A 9,534-nucleotide genomic window follows, 5' to 3' on the forward strand; every position below is an offset into this window, starting at 1 on the left:
GTCCTCTGTGGCTCAAGCCCCATCACCTCCCACCCAAACTATTGTCGCTTTCCGCCAAACCCCTCACCCTATCTATTGTCTCACAGCAGCAGAAGGATCCTTAGACCCGGAGCAGATCACACCCCCTCTGCTCATAACCCCGTCTTTAAGTACTTTCAGTCTGCTGTAGCAACACCATGATCAGGAGGCTTATAAGCTACAGACATTTATTTCTCAGGGGGCTGGAAGTCCAAGGTTACGGTGCTGGCAGATTCAGTGTCTGGTGGGAACCCGCTTCCTCTTCCTTCGCTGTGTCCTCCCATGGCAGGAGGGGTGAGGGGGCTCTCTGGGGGGCGGGGGTCTGTCAGTGAAAATAAACAAAAAATAATCAATAATAAGAATAGATGAATTTTACTTGAGCCAAACTGGGGACTCTGACCCAGAAGCCAGCTTCCCAGATTATTATGAGAAGGTGCTCCAGAGAAGCATGGGTTTTAAGCACAATTTCACATCTTATCAGAACAAAGAACATGAAACAGGTACACATTTCTTTAAGGTGTCAAAAAAAAAAAAAAAAAAAAAAAAAAAAAGACCATGTACACAGCAAGTCCGTACGGCCTTGTCACCTGGGGAGGGAGTCTTACCATCAAAGGAGTACCCGCATTGGCGTCCCTGGGCAGAGACGCGTTTAATCCTTATTTTTAACTTGGATATTCTTCACTCTGGTCAATGTGCTCCTTTCTTTAATAATTAAAGTAGATGTACAATGTATTCTTTTTTTGTGGCGTTGTTAGGTTTTATAGGCTTGGTATTTCATATGCTAATGAGAAGGAGGATTATTCCAATTACATTGCGGAAGGGGCAGGGATTTCCGGGAGTCAGGCTCCCTGCCCATTTTTTGACCTTTTATGGTCAGCCGAGGAACTGCCCTGGTGCTTGTGAGTGTGCCATGAGTCCCAAGGTCTACTGGAAGCCACATCCTACCCATCTCGGTTCTAACCTGTTTGTCCTGTCTTCAACTGCTGTGTCATTCCTTCAATGGTTGTGCCCTGACCCCTTCCCTCCTGTCTCATTCCCTCCTTAGAGATCTTACTCCCATATTCTTATGGGGAGCAGAGGGACAACGATCAGTCTTCTGTAGCTGCTTCAGGACTGAGTAAGGGCGTTGACCCTGCCTGTCAGGGACTAAAAATCTCTGGATGCCTGATCTAGGGGTCCCAGGGACAGGACAGATGGTGACATGGCTGGAATCCTCGTACAGTCATAATCTTGATGCGGAACTGTTGGAACTGCTTCCATAGCCTTCTTGTGACTATTCTTGAAGATGAAGCTCTTTTGCAACAGCACCAGAGTCCAACAGTAACTCTCCATAAATGACAAAAGACTTAAGAAGGTGTGGTTAAATACCAGATTGCAATGTAATCAGCAAGGAAGCTTGGTCACAATTACTGGAATTATGACTGACTACACTTAACATACCAGATAATCCTAGGTAATTTGCTATTTCTCCAAGATGCCTCAGGGTTTGTCTTCCACAAACCTCCCACAATTTTCTGTATTTATATTATTTTGCCCCTTATTTTCTTTTCCATTCAGAAACAACCAGCTTTAGGACAAAATCTGCTTTCTTTTCCCTTAACAAAATGCAATTCCATTCCTCATACCTTCTTTTACTGAAAACACAGATCTTACTTTCTGGCACCCTGAAATGTTTCCCTTACATTTAGTAGCTTTAGTTTTACTTTCCTTCCTAGGTACAGCAGGAGTATTATACTTAACATTGATGACTCTAAAGACATGTCTATATTAATCAAACCAACAAGCTTAAGCTAGCTTCAATATCAGATATCAATTTCCAGATCACATGGACCTGAAATTCACTCTGGCCACTTACGTTTATATTTCTATTTACATAAGCACTTAATTTCCTTTAGCCAATTAACTAGTGCTCTTTTACAAATTAATTTTGGCAATGCCACATATCTATCACACACATATAGATACATACAAACACACAAACGCAGAGATCTCATAGTTCCCATTGGCCATGAATCAGGTCCAATAATGTAAGACTCTTCAATGACAATAGATTGGATTCAAAGTGGGTTTCCGGCAGATGGAATAAATCAAAGCCACATGTCTAGATGGCCTAACACTTTTTACTAATATTTATGGAAAAGACGCAAGATTTCCATTCGTCCTTGACAAGTTCCAAATTACTTACCCCCTTTCTCGAAATTTGCATTTTAAAAAGATAGTGAGATAAGCGTTCCTGGTTTTCTCCAGGAAAATGCATCTCAAAGGCTTGAGAAGAAAAGCAAGTTGCTCCTAGGTGTGGGTGGGGAGGGCTATGTATGACCTCTGTATTTTCTGCTCAATTCTGTTGTGAACCTGAAACAGCTCTAAAAGAATAAAGTCTATTAAAAAAAAAAAAAAGAGAAAGAAACAGTATTGGATATCTGGTGGACAAAGAGATGACCACCTTAATGCCATATGAGCAGTTGGAGTCCTGGTACCTACAAACTCTGTACAGTAACCCTGTGTGACCCTTGCAAAAGGAGAATTGCTTGCTTGCTGATGGAGCATTTACACAGACTGGAGCTCTTGGCAAAAGCCCATGAGTGCCACCCAGTGGTGATCATAGGAATTTTGGGGCTGAAAGTAGAAATACCCACGTTATGTTGTGTGGTATTAGAGACACACTCTGATAAAGAAGGCAGTGGCCAGAAGCATTCCATAATAATGCGGAAATGGTTTATACAGGAAGGTGTTATGAGAGAATGCAAAGAAGTACTCATAATATTCATGTGCAGGTGGCCTTTTTCCCTTTAGGGCAGCTTTGGAACCATGAGGAGCTGCAGCTCTCTATTGACTAAAAAAGAGCCATTTGGTTTACAAATGGCAGCACCAAGGTGGACGGACAACGTTTTGGTTCAAAAGTCAGTGCACTGCAATCGACTAATGGAAAAACTCTAGTTGAAGAACAAATCAGCTCAGTGTGTTGAATTTCGTGCTGTTTTCTTGCTGGGATGATAAGAGCCTTTCAGTGTGGGTTTCTACTGACTGGTGGGCAGTGGCCGATGGCCTTGCCATACAGCCAGGCAGAAGGGCCTTGGAAAACTGGACTTTTAAAGAAAAATAGGTGATCTGATTAGAAATGAAAAGTAAGATGGTGTTCCCAGGGTCACATTTGGTACATCAGCCACGATGGCCGGAAAATGGACCATTAAAGGATGTTCGTGTAGAACATGGCCCCATGAAATTACTCTGGGGATCAAAGGGGCACATTCAAGCCGGCCGTGTCAATGCCCGTCCGGAGACCCCATATGCAGCTGCAAAGTAGACAGTATGAGACCACTGCCAGTGGTCCCAGGGGGTATAAATGAGTCCTGACAGGAATAGACACTGACTCTGGACTGGGCTTTGCTCACCTGGTAGCAGATGCAAATGCTCAAAGTACCATAAAGGGACTGAACAGAAGATGCCGTACCCATTTCAACTGCCACGTCACATTTTTTTTAGACCAAGGAACACCCTTTATGACCCACCTAAGCAAAGAGATACCTCGTTAAGTGGACTCATCATGTTACGTAGCACCCTCAGAGCAGTGATTTAATAGAGAATGGTAATTCTGTACCTGTGTAACCCATCCCTCTATGAAAGGAAGTGAACTGAAGGAGAGGCACTTGCTAGGCTAAGATTGCTGCTCAGTTTGGGTCAGTGTAGTGGTGGAAAAGTTTGGGTTGAAACCAATGACAGATTGAAGGTGAACTAGTAGTTGAGAGCAAAGAAATAAACACATCAAAGGTTATGCAACAAGGGAAATCAACATTACCTTGGTGCCTCGAGGTAATCTCAGTCCAAGAGAACGATAGTGTCTCTTAGCACAAGTATACCAGATGTCCAGAAGGGTGAACCCATATGTTTGCTCTAGGAACCTGACAAGGTCATGTGGCAGTCTGTAAGCCCAGTTGACATCCCACAGGAAGACATCGTGGCCATGTGATACATTGGTGAACAGGATCGATTCTCGATGGCTCAGTGGAATTCCAGGGATGCGCCGGTATCTTAACTCTTCCTTCTCAGGTTGTGTCTACTACAGAGGATATCACCAGGGAAGGAACTTTTGGAGATTACTCCTTACCAGGACTTCAGGCCATGTGGCATTTGGCTTCCAGCAGACTGATTACTGTGTAACTACAAATCTTAACAATCGAATGCTTGGAGAGGTCCCTGGTTTTCATGGACAAAATATAGCAGCGGCACTCCCGACATAACAGTGTTCAGTGCACAAGTACATACCATCTTTTCCCTGGATGGAAAGCTGCTAGATAGAACAGGAAAAACCAGTGGGTTCCTGACAGTGTTAAAGCGGTGGTAGTCACGTGGTGGGTTCAGATTCCCCTGGGAAACAGGTGCACTGTGAACAGAAAAGATGATGGGAGGCTTTATTGGCATACTCAGACTAAAGTATGTATACGTGTGACCACTGCTCATCTAACAGTACTATGAGGCCCCGGCATTTTTGGATACAAAACATGTATCCTTATTGCGCTCAGAATATTAGTCCACAGTGGCAGCAACGTTCCTGGTGGATTAACCGGTGGTGGCCCACAGACAGAACCCGGAGGAAGGTAAGTGATAGAATTCAGTCTGGAAAGATCATGAGGCTTTTATGAAGTGGGCTGGGCAGAGTTAGTTAACAAATAATGCTGGATAATGCTGGTGCCCAGCTTTGGGAAAAGGCTGAAACTGGACCCAACGTGGCCTCTTGACAATTTTATTTCAGATGGAAACCAAAGTGGCCATGGGGCAGTGACCCTCCATCCTGGCTGCTGAGGCCCTGGGGCACACCGAGGGAAGCCTTATGGACCATCAAACTTGAGACGTTCACCGGGGCACTTGTAAGTTACACTGATGCATCATGCCTGCCCTTGACCACAGAACAGACCAGAATAAGACACATCCTGTGGTACAGTTAGCGAGGGAAAGAATTAAGTCTGAATCCCACCTGTGTCCCTGTGGGAGGGAAGTGATGCTTGTTGTATAAAAACACACAAGGGAGATCGGCCAAGATGAGAGTAGAAATATGCGGAGCTCACCTCCTCTTACAGGCACAGAAAAATTACAACTATTTATAGAGCAACCATTGGTGAAAAAGATCAGAGCCTATCATAAAAGACCTTCTGCAACTAAAGATAAAGAAGGAGACACAATGAAAGGTGTAGAAGGGGCAGAGTTGCAATGTAGTCAGGTCTTACACTCCTGGGTGAATAACTCATAAATGGGAGCACAATTACTACTGCAAAGGCCCTTCCAGAGGAGTGAGGGGCCCCAACCTGGGGATCCTGCTCTGGGAAGGCAAGCCCACGGAAGGTTTGGCTTTGAAGGCCAGTGGCGCTTACTTCCGGGAGTCCCAGAGGGTGGGGGGTATAGTGACTCGATGCTTAAAGAGCCCACACACATACGTGGTCCAGGACCCAGGGCAGAAGCAGTAATGTGTCAGGAGCCTGGGCCAGACCTGCCTCTTGATGGGGGGAGTCTCCTGGAGAGGCATGAGGCAACTGCCGCTTACTCCGGGGCCATGAACACCGGCAGAAGCCATTTTTTTGGAGCTCGTTCTGTGATGGAGACACTGCTGCTGGCAGGTGCCATTTTGAAATCTCCCCTCTAGCTTATCAGCCTCAGGACCCAGCCCCAACCGCTCCCCTACAATAGCCTGCAGGCACCAGTACTGGGACAGCTCATGCAAAGCAACTACCCAGGTGGGGACACGGCCCCATCATCCAGCAAACAGGCGGCCTTGAGACTCCCTGAGCCTAGAGCTGCCCCTGGAGGTGGCCTTGGCCACTAGAGGGCCCAGGACCTAGCCCCACACACCATCACACAGGCATTAGATCTGGGGCCCCCAGAGACCCGCAGCCTTACCCACCAGCAGACAGACTCCAGCCACAGGGCACATACAACCCGGCAACCTGTGGACCCAGCCTAGCCACCAGCAGGCCAGCACCAGCCCTGGGACCAACACAAGCTTGAGAACATGGTGGGCCCCACACCAGCTGTGTCAGGATCCAGCCCCACCCAAGAGCAGTGCAAACCAGCTCCGGAGCCCCTGGGCCTTGCAGCCAGATCCCAGGACCTGGCTCTGCCCAGCGGTGGGCAGCCTCTAGCTCCTGGATCTGGTGTCACCCACCAGTGCATTATTAGCACTCTGTTAGATGAGTGCTGGGGGCTGGCACCCCAGCCCCTCTCCTCATTGTCTAGTCAGGGCGGCTGCAACTCGAATAGTCATCAGGCCTCTGTGCTCTCTCTAGAGGCTCCCATGCCAGGCTGAATGCTCTGCTGTCACCATCTGTGTTCTTAAAACTTTAGTTTTTGAACATGTCTTAAAAGTGAAGGCAGATGGGACAATGGCGCATTCACGGGGACCCTGATGGTCCTACCACCCACCAGCATCCTTCTTCCCTAGAACAGGCTCTTTCTGGTGCCCAGGCCCTGCCCAGCCTCCCTGTCAACTTCTACCTGGAGCAGCAACAGATCCCTTTGGCAGGGAGGCTGGATGCAGGTATGGGAGGGTTGGGGTCAGATATGCACACGCTGGGGTGTCTGTGGGCAGGGGGGTGGGCAATGCTGCATTAATTCAGGCTCTGAGTGTGGCTGAGACTTAAAGACACCTCAGGTGATGGCCATGGGGAATGCAGAAGCCCCAGTTTCCTCAGAGACCCCCAAGAAGGCAGGAGGGCGGCACAGGTGCCCATGAAGGTCTGTACCCTTGTGCATGCCTTGAGCACACGTGCAGTCCCTTGGCTGGCTCTGAGCTCGGGACCCTCCCTTCCTCCTTCCAACCTTCCTGGGCCCAGCTTGCAGCACCCTCTGTCAGGAATGAGCTGCAAACTGCAGATAGTATGAATCTGTATCGCTTTGGTGAGTTAAATGCTCTTATATTTGCATTTAAAATCGGCATTGCACGCTGTAAAGATTAACGGTACAAGTCATGCCAAGTATTTAAAATTTAAATTTTTCTTTATTATGAATGAAACTAAATAGCAAATATAAGCAGGATGACAAGTCAAGAGAGAGACCGTGGAGGAAAGGAAAGAGCTCTGCAAGGCCCGCTTCAACAACAGGCCCACGCTTGCATTCTGCCCCGGGCCCTGCAAATCTCATGGTGCGTCCTATTCTTGCCCATGGTACCTGGCGGAGAGCAGGCCCCTGGGAATGTTTGCCGAATTAAATTGAACTTGGTGTAAAAGTCTTGTATAGCAATAATTGAGCCAGCCCTGCCCTCGGCCCAGGGAACCGGATGCCTCCCTGAACCTTGGTAGGATGCAGCTACCCCAGCCCAGGGGTCTGCAAGCAGGCATAAGGGGTGTGTCTAAGAGGGTTGCCTCTGGGAACTCAGTGGGGTACCATTTGCAAGGATGCAGGAAGGTGGCTTTTCCCTGGGACTGACCTGGCAGGAGTGAGTCCAGGTGGGTGGCGTCACCTCCAAAGCCATCTTGGCAAAGGCACTTTGGATGGAGTCGGCTCCCTGTGGCTCTGTCAGGAGGGACCAAGCCCAAGAGAACAGCCTTCTGTTAGCCAGAGAGAAACTTAAAATAAAAACCAAACAACGAATCAGTTTCTATTACAGTTAGAAGTCTTCAGGGGAAAAAGAGTCTGTCGGAACATAAAGCTGCCCCAAATGGAATTTAGGCCTAAGTGGGAATCATGTGGTCCTATAAAATATTTTCCACTAGGTTTTGTGACATCCCTCTCTCACTGAGTCATGTTTACTTCGGGTTTTCTTTTGAGAACAAAGTCATTCCAAGGCTTCAGTGCCCGTGCCCCACTCCCAGGCCAACCGCACTCCATCCCTAAAGACAACACCAACCTGAATTTGTGTTCCCACAGCCCATGCTTTTTCTTTTTCAATGTAAGTGCAAGTTATCATTTCTAAGTTCACACGAAGGGCTTCAGTATGTAAAGCCTGGAACTTGCTTTGTTTATTCAGTGGTGTGTTTGCTAATTCATCCATTTTGACATGTGTAGATTTAGTTCATTCCTTTTTACTGTTGTACTGCATTCATTCCATTGTATTAATGTACCACGATGCACTCATTTCTTCTCCAAGTTACGGACATCTGATTTTTGACAATTTAAAACATTGCTTCGGTGACTATCCCTGTACCAGTGGCCCTTTTAGCAAGTGCCAGATCATCTGCTATTTTACTGTTATTTACAAGGGATGCTAACACCACAAGCACTTCAAAAAATTTAAATTAGCCAAAGGCCATTAAAAAATTGTTATGCCAATAAATTTGCAAACCTAGATGAAATAGACAAGTATCTAGACAAATAGAACGGCTAAACCGACTCCATAAGAGACATTCCTGAATAATCCTATAACCACTAAATAAATAAAATCAGTCATTAAAATCTTCCCATGCAGAAAAAAATAAACCCAGTACAGTTTGAGCAGAAAGTGCTACCAGACTGGGAAGGAACCCATAATTCCAATGCTTCACAAACTTTCCAGCATATACAAAAGGAAGAAACACTCCCTGTTCATTTGATGAGGCTAACATAAGCTTAATGCTAAACTCTGACAAATCCCACATAGTTGGCCTTATATGGGAAAGGCAAATTACAGACCAATCTTCTCATGAACAAAGTTGCAACACTCCTAAAGAGAACACTAGCCAGCCGAATCCAGCCATGCATAAGAAAGATAAAACAGCATGACTGAGTTGGGCTCACCTGCCCAGGCTTACAGTGCCGCGCCTGGCTGGTACCCGGTTTTCATGCCGCACAGGTATGTGCCAGGGCATTCCGGTCTGTTCCACTTGTCGTCTGTCTACATCAGTGCTAACACCTCGTTACTATTTATAATACATCTTAGACTCTTGTAAGCACATGTTCCCCTGCCATATTCCCTCCAGAGTGTCTCGGGGAGGATCATTCCTGCTTCTCCCAGCTTCTGGCGGCTCCGGGAGTCCCATGGCTCATGGCCGCATCATTCCAATCTCTGCTTCCATCCTCACATGGTCTTCTCCCGGTGTGTCTCTGTGTCTTTCTCTACTTCCTCTGGAAAGGAAACCAGTTATTGGACTTACAGCCCATCCTAAGCCAGGATGGTCTTATCCTGAGATGCTTCACTCCATTACATCACCGTCCTGTGAAAGGACCCTCGGCAGAGTCACTGGGTCCCAAAGAGAAATCCTAAACGCAAAGCCATTTCTGCACCTGTGTCTTGCCTTAGTGCTGACGGGGACGTCAGGGAAGCCACTGTCATGGCCGAAGCCACCTTTGAAGTGTGCAAATAGAAGCACGCTTCCTGCTGTAGGAAGGGTTGTTTTTCACAACTGAGAGAGAACAGAAACTCCAAGTACTTGGTGACCTCAGAAACCACAGAAGCCACCGCAGCTCTCATCCCCGCCACTCTCACTCTTCCTTTCCATGCCTCTGTCTCCCTCACCTTCAGGGTTTTGTGGCCAGGGTCACTGTACATCCCTGTACATCTGCTGTTGAACGTCCCAGCAGTGGGAAGTGCATTGTTCCCTGCAGTTTGAAGAC

This window comes from Camelus dromedarius, chromosome 10, assembly GCF_036321535.1.
Source record: "Camelus dromedarius isolate mCamDro1 chromosome 10, mCamDro1.pat, whole genome shotgun sequence".
NCBI lineage: Eukaryota > Metazoa > Chordata > Mammalia > Artiodactyla > Camelidae > Camelus > Camelus dromedarius.